Genomic DNA, 24648 nt, shown 5'->3' on the forward strand with positions numbered 1-24648 from the left:
ATTTCCCATCCACTCATCAAGATTTTTCTTGAAGAGTGCTAATGAAGAACTTTGCTTGACATAGATGGGTAGCCTGTTCCAGAGTATGGGAAGTCTCTGGGACAGGAATCTATCCCTCCAGCATGTCCTGTTTATTGTGGTGACAAGGCTTAGGTCCCTAGAGCATGTAACTCGGAGGGATTGGGATTTCTTTAGGTGTAGCATGTCCAACAGCTCTGGGTTTGACATAGCTTTATATGTTGGGCAGAGATCACCTCAGACTAGGCGATATGCTACGGAGTAAAGCTGGAGCTTTTTGACGCGGTCAGTGTAGGGCATTTGTTTGAGGCCAGTAATCCTCTTTGTGAGGTACTTCTGTGGCCTTTCCAGCTGCTGCAAATGTCTTGTGAGGTACATTCCAAAAGGGGCGTTGTACTCTATAATGGGTCTAATGAGTGTCGAGTAGAGGGGAACAATGACCTCTTTTTTCCTGGATGAGAACCCTTTTATGATGAGGTGTGAGATGTAGAAGGGGTTCCTGACTACTGTGGCGATGTGACTATCAAAGGAGAGACTACTGTCCACCTGGGTACCAAGGTCTCTTATCATGCATTCGGTGTTAAGTAGATTGCTGCCTATGTGGTCGTTCATGGGTACAGAGTTTTTACCAAAGGGGATGACACTGCACTTTTTGGCATTGAGCTTGAGGCCATGGCTCTGACACCAGGCATCTGTCTCAGTGAGGCCCTTCTGTAGGATGTCCACATCATTTGGGGACTTGACTATGGCTCCTAGTTTGCAGTCATCTGCGAACATCGTTAGCCAGAGGCCTTCTGTGTTAGCCTGTACTTCAGAGAAGTAGATACCAAACAGGAAAGGTCCCAGGACGGAACCCTGTGGCACTCCACTTGTCACTGCTTTGAGGTCAGATTTGGAGTCTGCAACTTTTACAGTGTGGGTTCTGTCAGTGAGCCAGTTGGCAACCCATCTTGTGACGTAAGGATTTATACCTAGTTTAGTAAGTTTGGCTATAATTCCAGAATGGGGGATGGTGTTGAAAGCCTTGGTGAGGTCAAGATAGGCTGTGTGAACCACCTTACCCTCATCTACGGCTTTGGTGACTGTCTCAAAGAAGTCGATCAGGTTCAGGAGGCATGATCTGCCTTTCACAAACCCAAACTCAGTGGGATCCAGAGTTTGGAGGTTACCAATGTCTTTGTTTATGAGTTCCATGATGATATGTTCCATGGCCTTGCAGACCAGGCTCGTCAGGCTAATAGGTTGATAGTTCCCGGGATCAGTGGTGGCTCCCCCTTTGTGGAGTGGGATAACTGTTGCTGTGCGCCATTCAGTGGGCACAAAGCCTGATGCAAGGCTATTATTGAACATGGTGCTTAAGTGGGGAGCCAATTCATTCTGAAGTTCGTGTAAAACGCAGCCTGGGATGTTGTCCGGTCCCATGGATGCTGTGTTTTTGGCTTTAGAGAGTGCAGCTTTTACCTGCGTAGTTGTGATTACAGGGACTCTGAATTCTTCCTCTATAGATATAGGCCCTTTAGGGGGTGAGAGGGGGGTAAAGTTAGCACTGAACCTATCTGCCAGGAAGTTGGCAATATCAGTTGGTTCTGTAATTTTCGTGCCTTTGTGCTGTAACTCAGAGCAGATCTGGGTGTTGCCATTGAGATTCTTGACATAGATATAGAATGTTTTGTGGTTGTCCTTGGAATTAGTAGTGATTTTGTTTTCGTAGCTAGCTTTGGAGGATCTTATAGGGGATCTCACCTTCTTACTGTGGCCGACCAGGGAGCTCCTCCACTCATGGGATTTTACTCTCTTTTGCAAAAGTTTCGTCCTTCTGTTGTACAGTTTGTTTATGGCAGGGGACCACCAGATTGGCTTCCTTTTTTTGGAGGATAGCGTCTTGGTTCTGTTTGGAATAGCACAATCCATGCACTCGTGTAAGTGCTTATAGAGTGCATTTGTGTAGGATTTAGCAGGTGTAACTGTACTGTCCATCTGCATGGGTGTCATGAAGTTCACCACTTCTGTCTTAAGAAGCATGAAGTTGGCTTTGGAGAAAATTTTTACTGTGGTTTCCTTAATGGGGGGTGGGGGTGGGATGTGGATATCAAGGGTGATTAGCTTATGGTCGGATCGAACCAACAAGGAGTTGCCTTCAGGTGTGGAACACCGGTCACTCATGTTGGTAATGACTAGGTCTAGGACATTGTTGCCTCTGGTGGGGGTGTAGATAAGTTGATCTAGGGCATTGGAGTTAATGAATTCCAGAAAGCGTTGAGCTAAGGAGTTGGTATACGAGTAGTTTTCCCAGTTAATGGTGGGGTAGTTGAAGTCGCCCATTATTAGGGTGTTTGGTTGAACCCTAATATTTTCCAGTACATCAAGAAAAGAGGAGTGGGAATCCTGGGGCATGGTGGGGGATCTGCAGCAAGCTACAATTTGGACTGCAGTTTTGCCCAGAGTTAGTTGCACTTGGATAACCTCGGATGCATTATGCTGAGCAACTAGCCTGGAGGTGTGGATATCCTTAATGAATATGGACACACCACCGCCTTTGGTGTTTCGGTCCAGGTTACATGGCAGAAAAGTGTGGTATGAGTTATAGTCTGGTAGTGCAGGGGTGCTCTCTGGAGCCTTGAACCAGGTCTCTGCCACTGCACAGACATCGATGTTCTCCATTTTAAGGAGTGCCTCGAATGAGTGCAATTTGAGATTTAGACTTCTAGCATTGAGTAGCATTACCCTCAGTTTTTGCTTGCCTGTTCCTGTTATGGTGGTGAATTTGTTATTTGAACCCTGCCTAAAAAAGGCACGATAGGGGCAGCAACAGCCTTAGCCAGTATCCAGAATCCCAGGGGCGACAGGTGCAGGTCATCTGTGGCAAAACATCGTGGTCTGTCGACCATGTCATCCCAAGCAGACAGATACTGGATCCCCTTAGAATGACACCAGAAGCTTAGCCAATTGTTGAAGTCAATCATTTTGTCCTTGTACTGCGGTATAATTCTGGGCGATGGTAGAATGCTACTCAGGGCTACGGTCATACCTGCCTGGGGCTACAAGATCGGACAGCTCTTCCATGTCTCTTTTCATGTAGTCCAGGGAGGTATACCTCAGGTCATTCACACCAACATGGACAATGACAGAGTCATATTTGTACTTGTTGTGGAGTGACCTGAGTGCATGGGTTATGCGGTGGATCCTGGCACCCGACAGGCAGCTGACAGTAACCTTCTCCTTGTTTAGCCTGGTAAGTGGGACATCAGTGTGCCTGACTATAGAGTCACCTATGACTAGTGTGTTGGGTACGTTGTTTTGCCTTATTGGCTGTGGTTATGTGGCACACTGAGTCTGTGGGCTATGTGTCATTTGGGTTGTGTTGGGGGATGGAGGTTGCTTGTGTTTCTGCTTTGGAGGTCTCTGTTGCTTAGACAGATTATTATTGAGAGCCTCCGCGAATGTTTCTGTGTTACTATGTGTGGATTTTGGTGGTGTGGGTTTAGTGTGACTATGTGATGAGTGTGGTGTGGTGCAAATGTTTACCTTCTCCTCATGACTGTCAAGTTCAGTCTTGGTTGGAGAGAGCTTTACCTCCAGTTTGGCTAGATAAGTGCATCTCTCACAGGTTGTAGTGTTGGGTGGTAGGAGCAGAGGGTTGTCTGTGTACATGACGCAATTTCTACATTGCCTCAAGATGCCCACATTCATCAGATAGACAGGAGAGAACACTGGGAGCTGACCCTTGGACATGCCTGAATAAAAAACTATTTTCCTCTAGATAAAGTGAGGAAAGTGAGTACAAGAGCTGTTTTTCTCTAAGCCAGTGAGAAAAGTAAGTACAAAAACTGTTTTCCTCTAGGTAATGAGGAAGATTGAGTGCTATAGTAATTAGTAGCTTATTTAGTGCTTACAAGTTCTGAACAAGTGCTGAGCATGAATAAGCAAATTTAAGTGCTAAAACTAAGAATCTGTATCTGCACTAGATGAGTTACAGGACAGAAACAAGTGCAAATGCAGGTTTTCAAATCAGAAAGATGAGAGAGATGGAAGATTGCCCAAACGGCCAATAACTACAATTTCTGGGCCAGAACCACTCCTTATGTGGTAGACAGGTTACCTAGTGCTTACCACTCCCACTGATAAGCTAGAAGGCTTCCCTCCAACACAGAAAGGCTTGGGGGGCTCAGAAGCTTACATACAGTCCTAGATACAGCAAATCTGTATCTGGAACACTAGTTACAGGAAAGGTAGGAAACAGGCTTACAATTTTTTTTACAATTTCTTTTTTACAAATTTTTTTACAATCTCTTTATAGCACTGACGACCTGACGTCAGTCAACAAGTGGCAGCAGCCGATGCAGAAAAACACTGACTCTGGTATTCGGGCCGGCAGAGGGCTACCACTGCAGGGATAACCCACAGGTGATGACTGCAACAGTGAAACACGAAGAACATCTTGTACAGTGCATCTTGTCTCATCTCGCCAAAGGGCTTTTTCTCTGTCTTAGTATCAACCAGGCTGCTTGGTTCTTCACTGACAAGTTCACCATCACTAAGTTAGGAATGAATCCTTGAGTGCATGTGAACAAAACCGTAGTCTTGATAAAGGATTACTACTCCTTTCTGGGGACAGTTTCTAGTTCCTGATTACTCCACATTTGTTCCCTGTTATCAAGCAAGTGTTTAATCACAAAAGCTTTGAACTGAATTCCATCTAGACTAGTTTTGGTTTGCCTAGATGTCTTGGTCACTTTATCACATTCTTGGTTCTTCTTTTAGATACAAATTTTTCCTGTTATACCACAGACCGTTTTCAAGAAAGCTGTACCTAAACTACTGACTGTTCTGGCTACTTTTCTTCCCTGTGTACCAAAAACTATATCTCCCAGAATAATGTGAGATATTTTTATAAATTTTCAGAGAACACTACTATAGCAGTTACATATACCAAATCCAAAGAGTTTGCTCTAAGGTTTAAAGACAAAGGAGCAGATGCATCCTGAATACGAGTAATAATATAGAACTTTTAAATGCCATTTTCTATATCACAAAATATAAAAAGAAATACAATATCATTTTTACAGTAATACATATACACTTTAAGTCTGTAGTTACAACAGCATTACATAGCTCTGTTTTTCATAAATGTTATATTTGCCACCATATCTCCCCCAACTTCCTGACAATGAAAATTGGCAAAAGGCACTTGAAAAATAGGAACATCCAGCAAAAATATCGCTATCTAATTAGCCTAAAGTGTGAATACCGCATAGTAAATAACTATTCCCTCTACAAGTAGGACTATAGGATACTACTCAAACATATTTAAAAAAAACAGAAAGTGACAGAAATGGAAAGACATAACCCCGTTAGAAGAGAAAGTGCAAAATCTGTAGACTTTAATGGACTGCATCGCAAAATTCTACCGCACAAGTTCATTTATTTTTGTTTCAGAAAAAGGGAGGCGTAGGCTGCATGTCCATTTTTGGTGCCACTGGGATGTTGTTCATGAGTTACAAATACATGCTTTAGTGATAACATTTCAAGTGACACAGAATATCAGTTTTTCAGATAAAAAGGTATTTTTAGCTCCAATTTAAAAATATAGTAATAATTATTCTGATACCTACTACATTTATCAGCCAGATCAAGTGTCACACATGAATATGACTGTTGGGAATGTAATGGCAAAAAATTGCAGCCAAATGGCTACATTGGTTTAGGGATGGTACCTTGTAATATAGGGTCATACTTATGAAACTGTTCCTAGATTGTTAGCAAATTTCTCAGAATACATCTCATGGCTCACATTTAGTGATTTCACATTTTAAAATGTACACAAATATATCTTCATGTAATTTTAGATACTGCATATCTACTTTTTATGTTTTTTTTTGTTTTTTTTTTGGGGGGGGGGGGGGCAATAATAAATCCAGTGTGTCAAAACTTCCCTTTTTAGGAGAAATATAATTTTTATATCTAAGCTATCAGGAACTTAATACAAATGTAATCTGGGCCTGTATTTTTTTTTCTGATCCTGAACAGTAGTCACATACCCACCCACAAAAGAAAGGAACTCAAGTAAAGTCTAACATTTATTTATTTTTCAAACTGACAACCATGTAAGTTGTCTGGTCATCAGACTGTTTTCAGTCATTACTCAAGGCCCCTTGGAGGCAACAGTAAGTAGAACAGGATGCAAATAATAGCAAAATAAATAAATTAATTAATAATATTCAACAGTGATGTGTAAAATACGCAACAATACAGTTCCAATAGGAAACACAGTGTATGGATATTTTCAAAAAATACAGTACAGTAGTAACATCACATTGTTCAGTATCAGAACTGACTATGGCAAACTACAGTGGTTTTCTATCTCAAAAGCACGTGCAGTTAGCTTCACTGGATAGGTGTTCTTTTAATTTACTTTTAAAAGTAGCCAATGTCTTTTGTCAAACTGTCACTGTCAAATGCCTGTAAAACCTTGCATTTGGTAACTATGCATAAACATTCATATGTTAGCCCCCATTTGACAGCTTTTAATAAAACTTCCAGGGAATTAGACTTAGACATACATATAAAATATGCCAAAGACTGCCAATGTAACACTAAGGATGTTAATACAGTCCAGTCTAAAACTGATCAGCCACAGTTTCATGGTTAGTCTTTTTTGAGTTCTGATCATTAATATTCCACCAGACTCCTTAACGTCCCATGTATTTCCTAGGGTCAATAGCTCTACTGCTCCTATTTCTTCCTCTCATTACAAGGGTAAAGAGCCATAAATTGTACCATTATCCACCATGGAGACTATGATTTTATTAGTTTAGTCCTAAGAATTCTTACCACAGCTATGACTCCAGCAACACCCCTGCAACTGAGAACACATGCATACTTTCACACATACTAAATATAATTTTTGGAGTTACACACCACTAACACAAGTGCAGACATTGGTCCTCTCACTGACTCCCCCAACCAAGGTGGGTGATCTGGCACATGGTAATCAAGCAAAAGTCAATCAAGTGGCCAAATCAGAGTCAAACACAAAAGTCCACTTGAAAACAGACAACAAAGATGAGTCTGAACTACAGACTTAAACATAAAACTTCAATACAAAATAAAAATCACATTAGTTTTCCACATAAGCAATATGCTTCCTCAGATCCTAATGCAATGATAAAATATTCCATTGTTTAAACAGAAGTTACCTAACTAGGACTAAAGAATCACAGAAAACATTAAAATGTGTAAAATACAATGTAAACCATACAGCAAATATAAACATTTCTCATTTCAACTTCTGTGGTTTCTTTTTCAAAACCAGCTTTAAACTTACTGTACAGTTAAGCCCTGGCTGAACATCGGGATATAACAAAGTAATCCAATAGTGCTACCTGCATTCTGTATTACGCATGATATCTCCACCCCTTTTATTACAAAAAAATCTGTACACTTCTAAACATACACCATGAACATCTGACGTCTCAGCAACATGCTTTGCTGAAGCATTTGTTAGTACTTCATGATGTGTTGTTTGAATACTGTTCAGATATAGGACTCTTAGAGTGCAATGGGTTTGGTCAACACTGTGTTTGGACCACATTTGTTTAGCAGTCCACATTTGGTCAGCTAAGCAGATGGTTGACAGCTGTGTGAGATCGCTCAGTTCCCAAGGGTGGGGAATCCTTTCTCTGATTTTGCGTAAGCTTGCAGTTTGTGTGTGTGTGTATCTATGTATATGTATTTACACATACATATATTTATATCTACACACACACATACCTACATATACACACACACACATATATATATATATATATATATATATATATATATATATATATATATATATATATATATATATATATATATATATATATATATATATAAATAAAATAAAGATATAGCTATATATAAATTACCAGGGGTGTATTTTTTCAATGTGGTGCCATGGTTAGAATTGTCGCCTTACAGCAACAGATTCTCTGGTTGAATTCTCGGCTGGGGTGCCTTCTGTGCAGAGTTTGCATGTCCCATCTGTCTTTGCAAGAGTTTCCTCCAGGTGCTCCAGTTTCCTCCCACATTCCAAAGACATGCATCTGGGGTGTTTCTCCCTGGGCCTCCACTGAAAATTACCTCTGTCCCAGTCGGACTTTCCCAGTAAACAAATGTCAAATAAGTAAATAAAATTTAAAATTTTTCATCTCCCAAGGTTATTTCAGTCTTGCATAATAATATGCCAACATTGAAGTTGTCAAAGCACTGTGGTCAGCATTTTGGATGTCAATATTTTTGCCAACCAAAGCTAACATAATCAATCCTTCCTATTCATCTTTCTATACAGAAGGCAGAAAATGCTGTGCACGTTATTAAGTAAATAAGATTAGAAGAGTTATATGTTGCAAAGCAGTTAAATTCAACTTCCTTAGTTGTAACTAAAAGTTTAAAAATATGTTCTATACAAATGGAACAGTACCCTTTTGCTTAGAAAGTAGAGTACTACACAGGTATTGACAATCTTTACAGCACAACTGTTTCCTGTAATAAATGCTGCGCTAACACGTGGACTATTTCTCTAGGTTTCCTACTAAAAAAACACTATCAATTACTTCTGCAACAGTGGCTTCACCTTTAGGTATTGTACTCAAGCTTTTGAGTGATTTGACTCATCTAAACAAAACATTTCCTTAATAAGCTGAAGCTTATATGGCAAACAGGTGTATAATCCAAACTGCTACCACCAAGTGTCTGATGAACAGAGGCTACAGGTTCTAACTCTTGCACTGCTACTGTTAATATGTGATGTGCAGAAGTACAAACCTGAACAACATTGTGGGTAAACTGCAAGGTTCAACCGCTGCAAATATTTAACCTACAGAGGGAACTCATTTGCTAGCCAAAGTAGATGAGGCAGGTTTTTTGATTATCAGTTTGCCTGATTTGTTCAATTCAACAGTTTCTGGTGCAAATGCAATTAAACAACCTAATTTTAACAAAAATGTTCCAAAATCTGTGCAACAGATGTTAGAAATTCCCCTAAACCCTTTTAACTCAAAGAAGATTCCAATGTAGAAAATATTGACATTAAAAAGGAAACTGTTCAAGCATAAAACATTAGTCCGAGACAATCATTTTATGTGTGCCTTAAACACAAATAAGTTCCACGAGGTCTATGGTGCTTTAAGTTTTCTTCATGGCTTGACAGGCAAGACAGAATTAGTAGCTTTACTTAAATGGGTGTTATTGTATCCTAGTACCCCACATGGTCGGACTGTGCAGAAGTGGGGGTCGTCTAGGCGACTGAATGCCAAATGGTTGTGCTATCACATGCAAATGACGCACGACTGACTGACATGCAGAATTACCAATCATATCATTCATGCCAGGATTGACTGACATTTCAGTTTCCAACTTCACATACTCCAGAAGAGCAATTTTTAAAAACTGTCCCTGATTTTGGGTCCTTTACCCCGTTATTTTATGCTTTGTGTAGATTCTTGTGCTAAGAGTCTGAGAGATATGTACTCAGAAATAACAACACTGAATATTAATTGGGCGAAGACAAGCAGAATCTATCAGCACAGAGTTATCAGTCACCTACATACCTCTCACCTGTCCCAATTTTCGCAGAATGTCCAGACTTTTGCTTCATATTTTTTTTTTTTGGTCCACACCTCATAACTTTTGCTGGTTTTCCGGCAAATCACGGATGACTGAAGTCACTACATAATAAGCCAATTGAGTTTCAAGCTTCATACCATGTTATGATAAGATTTTACACAACTGTATTATATGTAGTTCTATATCACTGTTGCAATATTCTTCACAGTAGGGAGAGTACAAAATCTCAAGAAAAGGATTGGAAGGTGGAAGGCTGGGAAGAGCCCTCAACAAACCCAGGAAGAATGACTCTAACAAAACCTGCTCTGGCCCTAGAAACCTTATCCAATTTATAATGTTTCATAAAGGTATACACTGAATAAAGTAGCAGCTTCAAGGATGGAATTGGTGTCAAACCAGTTGAAGAAAGCACCAGCAGAGTGAGCTCTAATGGAAGTAGACAGACATTTGCCATGAAAAGAATAACAAAAAGTAATGGCTGGAGAAATCCAGGAGGAGATAGATGGTTTGCTTAGAAACAGCCAAAACCAATGTCCTGGGGTGAAAAGAAATAAATTTATGAATGGCCTTAGTTTTATCCAAATAATACCTGAGCTGTCTGTGCAAATTCAAGGTATGAAGATCCTCTCACTAGCAGACTGAGAAGGAAAAAAGGAAGGGAGTTGAACTGCCTGATTCAAAAACAAACCATTGACCACGTTGGGCATAAAAGAAGGATTAGTACAAAGGGACACCCTGTCTCTGTGAAAAAACAAAAAACAAAAAAGGAGGGATGGCCAGAAAGGCCTGAAGCTCAGAAACCCTCTGAGCAGATAAGAGCAAGTAATAAGATAGTCATCCAGGTAATGCTGCAGAGAAGCAGAACCTGCAGGCTTAAAAGGAGCCTGGGTCAATTTTTCTAAAACAAAATTAAGGTCCTAAGGAAGAGGAACAGGCTTCCTCTGGGGCCTAAGATGCAAGATGCAGGACACCTTTAGGAAACTGTTTGACCTCAAAGTGAGAAGCCAAAGAAGGATTCAATGACAGACAAAAAGATATAGCTGACAAATGGGGTTTAAAGAAGAGTAAGCCAGGCAAGACTGCAGCAACTCACACAAATAGGACAGAACCAGAAGGACCCCCACTGAAAAAGGATCCTGGTTATGAGCATGGCACCAGACAGAAAATCTCTTCCTTTTGGACATATAAGACTTTCTGGTTGCATGTTTTCTTGCCTTTTGTAAAACCTTAAGCACATCTTCAGAAAAGAGGTGCATAAAAGGAATCAAAACCTATGACCCACAGGGTTAGTTGAAGAGTGGATAAGTGAGGATGGATGAGTGACCTCTTGTCCTGTGTGAGGAGGACCAACCGGTGAAGTAACTTGTGAGAATTGCCTCTGGCCAGATTCATTAAAAAAAACCAGTGCTGTCTTCGTCAAAAGGGTGTCACTAGCAAGATTTTTTTGGGGGGGGTCCTGCCAAATCTTCTGCAGCACTCTTGGAAGCAGAGGAAAGGGACGGAATGCAAAAAGAAACATCCCTTTCCAAGGAAAAGAAAGGGTATCTGTCAACCATGGCAGATGGCATGGAAATCTGGAACAGAAAAGAGGGAGCTGCCTGTTCAGAGGGAAGGAAAAAAGATCTACCTGAGGAATATCCCACCGATGGAATACGTCCAGAAACATGTCTCTGTGAAGCATGTATTTGTGAGCCTGTGTCTGCCACTAAATTTTGCTCAGAGGGAATATACACTACCTGAGAAGTTAATTGATAACTGAGAATAAGATCCCAGATATGAAGATTCAACCTGCAGAGAAGGTAAGACTTTGTGCCTCCCTGATTGTTAACATACCACATCACTGTAGTGTTGTCCTTGTAAACCTTCAGAGGGCCTGCAGAGAGCATGGGATGAAAAGCCTGAAGGGCCAGAATCAGTCCTCTCACCTCTTTCATGTTGATATGGTCTGACCTCTGATGGGAGGGGTGGGCACAGACCTTGGACTTTCAGATGACCACAGGAAGCCCCACATCCCATGTCTAAAGCATCTCTGAATAGCTCTTGAGAAGGAACTGGAGGCTGACAGGGCAGGCATGGCTTGAGGGAAACTTGCAGAATCCACAACTACACTTTAGGTAAGGAAGGAGAGGCACACTGACATCTAAAGGGTGGCAATGCTGAAGCCAAACTGACTTGAGGTACCACTGAAGTTTCCGCATGTGCAGTCTGGCAAGGGATAGCATTGGAATAGAAGAGGCCAATGAATTCCAGGACACAAAGGAACTCTCTGGGTGAAATAGCAAAAAGAGGAAGAAAAGACTGAAAAAAGAATGTCAAGGACAGAACTTTTGGAGGTGGAACAGAAGCCAGCATTAGTACTGTCTGAATCCTGCAACCCAGATACACATGGTCTGAAGAGGGAGTCAAGACAGACTTCTGAACTTGATAGTGAACCCCAGACTTGGGAGGAGAGATATGGTGAACTTCAGATCCTGTAACAGGCGACTAAGAGAAGTGGCCTGAAGCAACAGGTTACCAAGATAAGAAAAAATCTAAATTCCTTGGAGCCTGCAAAAGTCAATCACATGAGCTAGGCATTTTGTGAATACTCTTGGGGCAGTACAGAGGCCAAAGACAAAAACAGAGAGGTGAAAATGAGAGGAAGAAACAGAGAAATGTAAAAAGCTTTTTGAAAAGAGGGTGAATATAAATATGAAGGTAAGATCCTTCAAATCCAGGGACATTAGAAAAGCATGGGGGCGGAGCCTAGATGGCCAAATGAGAGCAGAGAATTTTGAGAGCTCCATAAACTAGTATAATAATATAGGAAAATGTTGTTATTTTCAAGTTTAAAATGTCAGAAAGCTATAGATAAACTACTAAACTATATAAATATCAATTTTGGTGGAGAAATACAAACATTTTCCTGTCAAGTAAAGTACAGTTGTGTACACTTACCATAAATGTAGATGTTCGAGTGTATTCACTGTTGCAGTCATTACATTTGGGTAATCCTGCTGGCAGGTTGCCCTCAGTCGGCCTGAATTCCAAAGTCTTGGGCCCTGCGTCAGCTGCTGTCGCCCCTTCCCTGACGTCAGGTCGTCAGGGGTATAAAAGATGCGGCCGACGCCATTTTCTTTAGTTTTTCTTGCCCCAGATGTCAGGTGTCCCCTAAAAGGGTAGCCAAAATTTATATATATATATATATATAAATACATGCACCAATATAAACTTTACCTTCATCTCCAAGCAAATACACCACATAGGTTGTATAAATCAGAGAAGGAAGGATAGGTTCCATCAAAAGAAAGGGGGATGGCGGGTGGGTAACCCGGACTGCAACAGTGAATACACTTGAACATCTACATTTATGGTAAGTGTACACAACTGTACTATGTTCTTCGTGTTTCACTGTTGCAGTCATTACATTTGGGTAGAGTCCCAAAGCTAAGGTTGGGATGCTGGAGCTAAACAGCATTAGGAGCGGCTATGAGGCCCTGCAGAACTGCAGTGGCAAAGCCTGCCCTGGATTTAGAGTAGAATGGCAGATGATAGTGCTTTGTAAAGGTGTGCACTGAACTCCAAGTAGCAGCCTCTAAAATGCCCTTGGTAGGTACTCCCCTGAGAAAGGCTGCTGAAGTGGCTGCAGCTCTGGTTGAGTGTGGCCTAATGCCTTTAGGTACTGGCTTGCCATGGTGTACATAGCAGAAACTAATGCAGTGGCCTATCCACTTTGAAATAGTCTGCTTTGAGATAGCCTTTCCTTGTGATCCTGCAGCATATGCCACTAGTAATTGCTCAGTCTTTCTGAAAACTTTGGTTCTGTCCAAGTAGAATCTAAGCTGTCTGTGTACATCCAAAGAATGCAGAATTCTCTCCCCCTTGTTCTGTGGATTTGGGTAAAAGGCTGGCAGGTGAATAGTTTGGCTGAGAGCCACACTGGACACCACCTTATGCATAAATGTTGGGTTTGTCCTCAGAGAGACCCTGACTGGATAAAAAATGATAAAAGGTTCCACAGCCATGAGTGCCTGTAGCTCTGAAACTCGTCTTGCAGAAGTTATTGCTAGGAGCAGAGCTGTTTTCCAAGATAAAAACTTTATATCAGCAGTAGCCGCTGACTCAAAAGGAGGCAGGGTGAGTTTTTCCAGGCCATAGTTGAGGTCCCATGCAGGTATTGGTGATCTCCTCGGAGGTCTTAAATTTTTGGCTCCTCTGAGGTACTGCTTTAATAAGGGATGAGAAAAGATTGGTGGCTCTACATTGTAATGAGCCAAAATGGCAGAGGCATGAATTTTAATAGATGAAAAAGATAGGCCTTTGTCCAGCATCTCAGTTAAGTATTGCAAAATCTGAGGAATATTTGGCACAGCTGTATCAGTTCCTTGTGCCTGGTTCCAAGCACAGAATCTCTTCCATTTTCCAGCATAAGATTTTCTAGTACTAGGCCTTCTGGCTTCCAAGATGACATCCATCACAGCTTTACTGAGAGGAGTGTTTTGTATGACTACATTATTCGCCATGCTGTCAGGTTTAAAGTTCTGAGTTGGCTGTGTAGGATCTGACTGTTTTGCTGGGACAGTAGCTGAGGTATTTGAGGTAAGGTCCAAGCTGGGCACTGAGACAAGCTCCTTAGTATTGGATACCAGTACTGGCGGGGCCAGTCTGGGGCAATCAGTATCATCCTTGGCTTCTCCTGTCTGACATTTAGGAGTACCTTGGGGACGAGAGGCAGAGGTGGAAATGCATATACTGATAGGTCTTTCCAGCTGAAAGATAGGGCATCCACTTTCCATGCTTGTCTGTGATAATTCCTTGTGCAGAATCTTTTTAGTTGGTAGTTGTGAGGGGAGGCAAATAGATCTATGTCCAGGCATCCTTATTTTCTTGTTATCATGCTGAAGACTTGTGGGTCCAGGTGCCACTCGTGGGGATCCATGAGGTTTCTGCTTTGTTCATCTGCCAGAGTAGTTTTCCTTCCTGGCAGGAATTGTGCCTGCAGATGTACTTGGTAAGTCAATGCTGTGTCCCACAAAGTCATGGCTAGTCTGCAAAGAGGGTAAGAATGTGTGCCTCCCTGCTTGTTTATGTACCACATGACCGTGGTGTTGTCTGTCTTTATCAGTAGTTTTCCTGGATGAAGTAGGTCCTTGAAGGCTCTCAGGGCATTTTGAACTGCTAGCATCTCTTTTTGATTGATATGTAGATGCATTTGGTTTGAGGTCCATGTGCCCTGAATGCATCTTCCTGCCATGTGGGCCCCCCAGGCATAATCTGATGCATCCGTTGTTAGTGTCTGCCTGGCTGGGGGTAATGTGAATGGCTGTCCCTTGTTTTTGTGATAAGCTTTTGCTCACCATTGAAACTCCTGTTGCAGGCAGGGAATGAGAGTAATCATAGTTTCCAGGCTGTGGCAATGTTGAGTCCAAACACTTTTTAGGTAGCACTGAAGTTTCCTCATATGCAGTCTTGCATATGGAATTAGTAGGATGCAGGATGCCATGAAGCCCAAAGCCTGCAGAATTTTTCTTGCAGATAACTGGGCCTTTGTTGCCAACATTTTGAAATAGGTAGTCAGTTGCCTTTGTTTGTCTGGCATGAGATAAGCCACCTGGGCAGTTGTATTTAAGCTTGCACCCAGGAATATTATCTCTTTAGAGGGTACTAGTTTTGATTTCTTTTTGTTGACTGTGTACCCTAGGCATGTTAGAAGTCTTTTCACAAACGGCAGATGCTGTAGAAGAATGTCCTTATTCTCTGCTTGAATTAGACAGTCGTCCAAGTAAGGATATATTTGTATTCCTCTTTGTCTGCAGAATGCAATTACTGGTGCCAGACACTTTGTAAAGACCCTGGGTGCAGTAGATAAGCCAAAGGGCAGTGCAGAGAATTGGTAATGCATTGAACCAGCCTTGAATCTGAGGTATCTTCTGCATATTTGTCTGATTGGGACATACAGGTATGCCTCTATTAGGTCTAAAGTCACAAGCCAAACGTTCTTGCCCAGCATGGGCAGAAGCTGCTGCAAAGTCAACATCTTGAATTTTGGTATATCCAGGAATGTGTTTAAAATAGATAGGTCCAGTATTGGCCTCCAGGCCTTGTCCTTTCTGGGTACCAAGAACAGCCTTGAGTAAACTCCTTGTCCCTGCTCTTGCTCTGGTACTTGTTGAATGGCCCCCATGTCCATGAGGGATGAGACTTGTTTTTGTGCCTCCGCCCATTGATTTTTTGGGAGATCTGGCCAGCCGTTTGCCTTTGGCAGGGTATGGAAATGGAACTTGTAGCCTTGTGACATGATATTTAGGACCCATTTGTCCTGGGTTATAATGTGTCAATTGTGTGAAAAAAGTGCTAATTTTCCCCCTAAGGGTGCTGCCAGGAGATAAGTGCTTGGTGCAGGCAGGGAGAAGTCATTGGGACTGTTTCCTGTACAGTTGTGATTTGTCTTCTCCAACTTTGGAGGTAGAAGCCCCCCATTGCTTTGAGCGGTATGAACCCTGTGCCTGGGATCTGCCTCTAGGGCATCTGAATCTGCCCCTTTGAGGTCTGTCTGACACAGGAAAGGACCAATTCTTTGTTGGCCAGTGTCTACTAAACCTAGGTGGCTGTACTTGTAAAATATCTTTGACCGTTTGCATATATTTAGCTTTGTCTTCCATTTTCTTTAACACCTCTTCTGCCTTAACACCAAATAAAGTATCATGCTGTAAAGGTGCATCTAATAATTTAACTTTAACATGATCAGGCAGATTTTGTTCCTTTAACCACGCATGCCTCCTAATTACAGAACCTATAACTGCGATCCTGCAGGAGACCTCTAAAGAATCAAACCCACATTGCAAAGTATGCTTTCCAACTTGTTCAGCTGCATGCAATAAATCCTGCATTTCCATGTTTTCTGCACATTCAGAGTTTAACAACATTTTCTGTTTAAGCAATGCCATGACTTGTTGCTGATATCTGACCATATGAAACTGACAGTTTAAGGCCCTTATAGCCAAGGTAGCAGATGTGTAAACCCTTTTTCCCCATCTATCCAGTGCCCAAGAATCTCTGTCTGAGGGGGTAGGGTTTTTTGCAGCCGAAGCCTTAACTCCTTTGAGACCCTGAGAAATAGTTTCTGGGTCTGCAGCAGGGTTTTTAAAAAAAAATGTATGAGAGTCAGGAAACCTGTAATATCTGTCTGGCTTAACAGGAACTGGAGGTAAGGAGTCAGGGGTTAAGACTAGATTCCGAGAACACATCATCTACAATGTCTAACACAGGTGGGATGGCTAGTGGCTTGTGTTGAGGTAGTAAAAGGAAATCCCTGAGCCTCTTTTTAGATTCTGAAAAATCTTGGCTCTCCCAGTGGAAATGCTCCCTCATCGTATGTAAGGTTTCCCCAAAAGAATAGTCCTCTGGAGGAGAAGCTGAAGGAATAGATTCTTCAGCATCAGAATCCTCATGGGGGGAAAAGAATATTCCTGATCAGAAGAGGAATCAGAAGAAATGGAAACCTGATCTGAAGATTCATAGCCAGTCTCTTGCCTAGGCCTCTTATCAGGAGGGGGATGGGAACCCCTAATCAAGGTAATCAAGTCTTCGGCCATTTTGAGCATCTGTTTTTTGGGCATAGAGGCCTGACCACGTGGCTCTTGAGTTTGTTTCTTTGCTTTTGAAGGTGCTTTAGTCTTTGCCTGTGAAGCTGAAGTCGGTTTGATGTAAAGATGTTTAGGGGTTTTGGGCCTTGGCTGTCTATCTCTTTCCTTTTCTTTCAGTTTCTTGTGAACTCCAGTAGTCGGATGGCTGTCCGACGACATTTCTGGGTAATTAAACCGGCGTCCAAAATAGTTTAAAGCAATATCATACCGACGCTTAATAGTGCGTTGGTTAAATCTAGCACAAAGCCGACAACCAAAAACGTTGTGATCAGGGCCTAGGCAAGGAATACAGTAAGAATGAAAATCCTTATGAGGTATTTGCTTCCCACAAGAAATACAATTATTAACTTTTTCTGACATCGGTCTGGAGCAAGAAAAAAGTTTCCCCAACGGGGTACTTAGCTTTATTGAAGACTTCGGATCTGAAACTCGAACACGAAAATCTCAGGAGTCGTCCGACCGGCACTTGCGAACTGCTTCTGCTTCGGGCACCGCGCGGCAAGAAAGACTAAAGAAAATGGCGTCGGCCACATCTTTTATACCCCTGACGACCTGACGTCAGGGAAGGGGCGACAGCAGCCGACAAAGGACCCAAGACTTTGGAATTCAGGCCGACTGAGGGAACCTGCCAGCAGGATTACCCAAATGTAATGACTGCAACAGTGAAACACAAAGAACATCTTGGAGATGTATTGAGTCACTAAATATGAACAACTCAAGGAATTCTCATCCAGATGCTACTTTGAAAAAAAAAAGAACTGCAATTGATGACATCTACCTTACAGGAACTATCTTTGAAGATGGATGGCTTTAAAAATGACTTATAAAACCTCAAATTAAATTTTCAAAAAGAGAATGATACTCTTAAGGAACTATTACAGCAACACCATACAAAAATAACAAATACAGAGACTTCTCTAAATGTCATTGAAGGGAGACTTAAAGAGGAAGAATTCCAAAAAGAATTTCTGCTTAAACAGAATACATGACTGCTTAACAAAATAGATGACTTAGAAAACAGGGAAAGGAGAAACAACATAAGGATCTTTGGTCTGCCTGAAAATACTGAAGAAGACATTATTTCATTCTTAACAACCTGGATTCCTGAATTTTTAGACTTGAAAGAGGGACTTTCATTTGGAATTGAAAGGGTGCATAGAGCATTGAGGAAACATGCTTCTAACTCAACAAATACTCCACCTAGATCCATAGTTATAAAATTTCTTTCATTTCTGGACAAGGAACTAATATTAAAATCTGCTTGGAGAAAATCACCCTTAAAATACAATCAAAGCCTGATAAGTTTTGACAATGATTACTCTTCCAAAATACTAGCACAAAGGAAAAAAGTCTGGCCAATAATAAAACTGTTGAAACAAAACAACAGTAAAGCACAGCTGGCCTTTCCAGCCAAGATAAAAATACTTTTTGCCAATGAGATGAGAACTTTTAATGACACAGAAGAAGCTACTATATTTATCAAAAACAACAACAGTGTCCATCCCAGAAAAAATGCTGTCATGGAAACTAATGCCTTCTTCAGTTAAAGTATGATTTAGAAATGTCATGTATATTCTGGTTAAATAATAGTAGCAAGCTCTTAGTACAAATGTCATCATTATTCTGTCTAAATATAGTTAATATCAATTATGGCAGGTATCATAGCTTTGAGTGCTGTTTGATCAATCCTGATATGGTGTGCGTGGATGCAGCCGTGTCTGGCAGCTAGTACAAATGTCATTACTATTCTGTCTAAACATAGTTAATATCAGTTAGGGCAGGTATCATACCCTTGAGTGCTGTTTGATCAATCCTGATATGGTGTGCGTGGATGCAGCCATGTCTGTCAGCTAGTACAAATGTCATTATTATTCTGTCTAAACCTGATTAATATCAATTATGGCAGGTATAGCTTTGAGTGCTGTTTGATTAAGTCTGACATGATGTGTGTGGATGCAGCTGTGTCTGGCAGCTGCTGTATGTTGCAGTTTTCGTCTCTGGGAAGCTGTGGGTTGCGGCTTGTGAATGAGGTTTACTTGACTTACTCTCTCAAATAACTAAGCAACGGCCAAAAAAAAAAAAAAAAAAAACACACACACACACAATATTTATGTAATGTATGATTTTAGTAAATCTAGACATAATATATATAATTGTCATATAAGATGAAGCAGTCTGCTGAATTTAGATATTAAAGACAGGATTTAATAACATGGGCATGTGTATAACAACACTACTGCCTTAGCTTGTCATAAATGGCATACACTACAATGAACATCAAGGGGAAGTATGATTTTCTTATATAAATAAATATGCATAACAAGTCATGTAATTGCTTTAACTTGAATTGTAGTTCTTGTAACCCATCTTGACCATATAGAATACTTAAGCGGTTACCAAGGTAACTAATACTATACATGACATCAAACTGACAAAGTTGTTCAAGAGAAACAATAGAAGCCTGAACTTGAAATGTCACAGAATGTAACAATCATATTCTGAACAAATAGTATTAAATTGACAATAGACACTCAGTTTAATAACATAGGCTTGTGTATAATAACACTACTGTTTTAACTTGTCATAAATGACATACACTATACTGAACATAAAGGGGAAGCATGATGATTTTCTCATATAAGTAAATGTGCATAACAAGTCATATATTTGCTTTAATTTGAATTGTGGTTTTGTAACCCATCTTGACCATACATAATACTTAAGCTTTTACCAAGGTAACCAATGTTTTATACATGACATCAAACTGACAAAGTTGTTCAAGGGAAACAACAGAAGCCTGAACTAGGAATGTCACAGAATGTAACAATCACATTCTGAACAAAGAGTATTAAATTGACAATAATCACTCAGTTTAACCTTTGCTGATTATACAAAATAGAATGTGGCCATTTAAATCTAAAAACTTTCAGTATATGCCATAAAATGGCAATTTATGAATATGGAAAGGGAACTTGCAATCATTAATCACAATAAGTGAATTTGTTGTTTTTAACCTATAATTTCACTCATTTTATAATAAGAAATGACAGATATGAAAATCCTTATGTGTAGGAAATGGGGGAAGAGGGATGCACTGATAATTAAAATGCACTAACTTTCATCAATGTTCACATAAAACAAACTTGATGCTTTAAGTACGTTAGCAACAAACAAAGTGACTACTTAAATGTTGGCAAACAACTAAATATAACTTTTGATATATCCAGTAAAATACATTGTATTATAAACATTAGGTATAAATATTACCATTTATATTAAGTAATACGTTTTGAAAGACTTCATCAATAAGGGTGAATATGTTAAATAACTGTGTGCTATAATTTTTTACTGAGGTTTTAAATATGATACATCCTGCTTTACTATGATCTAATCTACAATAGTACTATATATGTTCAAAATAATATAAATATTGCTTATTCCTATTACAAATATTCCCCACATGATAATTCAATTTATGGAGCTCAAATGTTCTGGATTGTCAAGGTACGAGTGATAATTTGATGGACTTAGCATCAGATTAGGAATGATTTTCATTCCATGGCTAGTGCCAATCTTAGTTTTGTTAACATTAATAAATTAAAATTTATTTCACAAAAACATTTTTAGTATGACTGACCAAAACATTACTTTACTGGTAAACACTCAAAGTATAAAACTGATAATTTCCTTTAAAAGCTCAAACATATACTTTATAGTTATCAGAGAAAAATATTTAATAGTCACAATAAAACAAAAAAATACATAGTCTAAATAACCTAAGATGGATTTACCTTTATTATCTTTAAATACCAATGGCTTAAACAATCCTAGCAAGAGATCACATCTACTGAAATATTTAAAACTGAACAAAGCACAAATTGTCTTCCTTCAAGAAACTCATTTCAAAACAAATGACAATTACAAATGGAATCCTAAGGAATATATGATATTGGCACAATCCACTTATAAGACAAAGACAAAAGGGGTAACCATTTTATGGAAAACAAATGTGATTAACCCAGAAATCACTTATAAGTATGAAGATAAAGAAGGCCTTATGGCATTAGTAATAGTTAAATGTAATAATAGAATATGGACCCTAGCCAATCTATACTGGTTCCCAGGCAATGGAACAGGAACTGTTAAAAAAACAGTTGGATTTCATTTCCAATAATTATAAAGGCAACGTAATATTAGGAGTAGATTTGAACTGTATATTTAATATTTCTGAAACTACAAATAAAACACTGCTGCATACATCTGCTGTATCAAAAGCTTTAAACAAGTGGGTAGAATCATTTCATCTTGTAGATACTTTCAAATTTAAAGAAGATAAATCTTTGTTGTTTTCCCATCAAGATCACAGATTTGGTACCCAAGCTAGACTAGATAAAATATTTGTTGCCCATGACTTACACTCTAAAATCATTAATTTCTCAATCACCCTCTGCCCCTTTTCAAACCACAATTCATTAATACTAAAACTTCAAAATGGGTACAAACCATTAATCTTTAACTCTAGAATTCCAGCATATATAACTAAAATTAAAGAGTTCAAACGTTGGTTATTATCTGAATTACAGTTCTTCTTAGATATTAATTACACCACAGAGATAAATAAAATAATGATATGGGACTCATTAAAAGCTTACATATATGGCAAAACCCTAACTTGGTATAAAAAAAAAAAAATCAGAGAATGGGATTCTGAATTATTAGATCTACAATCCAAACATTTGTCAGTAAAAGCTGAAAAAAAAATCAAAATCATTTGGAGATGAAAAAGAAAGTATTAAACAATAAATACAACAAAATTCTAACACATAAAACTAGTTTAGCTTTAGAAAAACTAAAAATTAATACCTTGGCCACTTCTCCCAAATATCTACATAATTTATCCACAAGAATCAAAATACAGTTAAAAGCTAATAACATTAAAAGCATCTTCCATGAAAGAAAGGGAAAATGTCTCGGCTATAGGTGACATTCTTGATGCCTACAGACATCACTATATGGAACATTTCCGAAAAAGAAAATATACATATCGATCAATTAAATCTAGATGAAAAATGTTCTAATATAAAAAAATACCAGAAAATTTTAAACTAGATCTGCAAGCACCCATATTCTACAAAGAAATTACAGATACAATAAAAGAGGGTAAAATAATAAAGCTCCAGGTATAGATGGCATAATTATGGAACAATATAAACTTTTTCCTTCAAAGATACTAGCCCTCTTCCATAAAACTCTATTAGAAATTCAGTCACAAGCTTTAATACCACCCTCTTACAGATATTCCTTAATCACACCAATTTGTAACAATATAAAAATCAAAGGAATAGATGTTTATGAACAATACAATTCTAAAGTAATGCTATTTGCTGATGACATATTACTAACATTATCTAATACAAAAGAGACATTAGAAGAATTAGACATATTAATTGACAAATTTCCCATGACTTCAGAACTCCATTTCAATAACTCAAAATTTTTATTTAAAAAAAAAAAGAACTGCAGACTAAGGGGGGATCACATCATAGGGAAACAAGAATCTACCTTAAAATATCTAGGAATTGAGTTATGCAAGGATAATAATGAATTAGTCTCATAAAACTACAATAATATCATCAATACAATTAAAATCTCTGTGGAAAAATGAAACAAAATAATATTAACATTTGAAGATAGACTACAGTTAATAAAAATTGTTTTACTGCTCAGGATCCTATATATAGACTTGGCAGTACAACTGTTACCAGAAAGGAATGTACTTAAAGAAATAAATTCATGCCTAATAAATTTTTTATGGTTTCCCAAAAGAAACAGAATAGCTTTAATATATCATATCGGACCATGGAAACAGAGAGGATTAAACTTTCCTGAAACAGAAACATATATAAAAGCATCAATATCTAAAACAATCTCAAACTGGATAAGTCCAAATTACTCTACAAACTGGAAAGAATTACTAACTGTAATATCAATAAATGAATTTGATTTACAAAAAAAAAAAATCAAACAGATAAAAACGATTTGCCATGGCACATATGTTTTAGTATGCAATATAACAACACTAAACCCACTACAACTCGTATGATTAATTATTACATCGACTCATTTAGGAAAATTATTAATGCAAATGTAGATTTAAAAATCTGGTTTGATCTTTTAACACCATTTATAGTCACAAAAAACTTTCCACATATAATATACAGAGAAATTATTAATTCCTGGGAGCAGAAAGGATTTGTTTGTTGGCTCCAATGTATCAAATAACTAAAAGTTTTAGACATGCAAGTAATAAAAACAACATACAAAATTCCACAACAGGACTGGTTAACTTTACAGAGTATTCTGTCATATTTGCAAGATTTAAGTAGAATAATTAACAATTCTTCATTTAAAGATATACCTAAATTTATGAAATAGAACCACAAAGCTCGCAAGCTGGACCAGAAAGTATGTAATGTTCTGAGGAAGCTCGGTTATCGAGTGAAAGCGCTAAACAGCATTAAATATTTGGATTTTATCTTCGTTTTGGCATTCATTTATAGTTCTGAATTAACTGTGTGAAGAGGCAGTGTGCTTGCTTGGATTGCTGCCGTTTTGTGTATTACATAAATTTATGAAATACATACATGAAATCATATAATTACTCTCACATGGGAAACAGTACTTCAAAATTTTACAAAATATTGATAAACTATAAAACAACACCCAAAACCTCATATTGGAAATATATAACAAAAGGACACTCAATACAGTTAACTGAAGATATTAAAACAAGTATCTTATTATCGAAAAAATATACATCCTTTACACAATACTGGAAAGTTTTTAATTGGAAATGCTTGCAGAGAGCATTCTTAATCCCAGACAGAATCAGTAGAATTAATTCTTCCATAAAAGGAATATGTTGGAGATGTGAGCAAGTACACAATGCAGATTGGAACCACATTTTCTTTGATTGTGTTAAAATTAAGCCATTTTGGAATGGTATTAACTTTCTACAAGCTTTATTTAATTAAACATTTTATTTAACTACAGCTTTTGTATTACTAAATGTGAACGAAAGTCCTCATTTGAATAGGTCAAACATGTACCAAGTATGGACTATACTTGCAATTTCAAGGAAGTGTATAACAAGAAGATGGAATGCAAACACAATACCAACGTTGGAAGACTTCTACAGCCTACTGAAGACCACAGTATTATTGGAAATAAAAATTAAAGAACTAAGAATTTATCCAAAGCCATTTATCAACAACCCTTGGGGAAAAGTCTTATCGTTGATGACACTACACAATAATTGATCAGACACTCTGATAATGGATTGGACATACTTATAAAGTAACTGTATATATTAAGATCTGTTATAGTGTCAGGCTAA

General features: G+C 38.7%; 1 protein-coding gene across 1 annotated transcript in view; it reads right to left on the minus strand.

Annotated features, from left to right (window-relative positions):
• The window catches only part of SHPRH (SNF2 histone linker PHD RING helicase), a 1609144-nt gene that overhangs the window by 223035 nt on the left and 1361461 nt on the right, over window positions 1-24648 (minus strand). The window lies entirely within an intron of this gene.

The sequence above is a fragment of the Protopterus annectens genome, chromosome 1.part0 (assembly GCF_019279795.1).
Source record: "Protopterus annectens isolate FY-2018-M chromosome 1.part0, PAN1.0, whole genome shotgun sequence".
In the NCBI taxonomy this organism is placed as follows: domain Eukaryota; kingdom Metazoa; phylum Chordata; order Ceratodontiformes; family Protopteridae; genus Protopterus; species Protopterus annectens.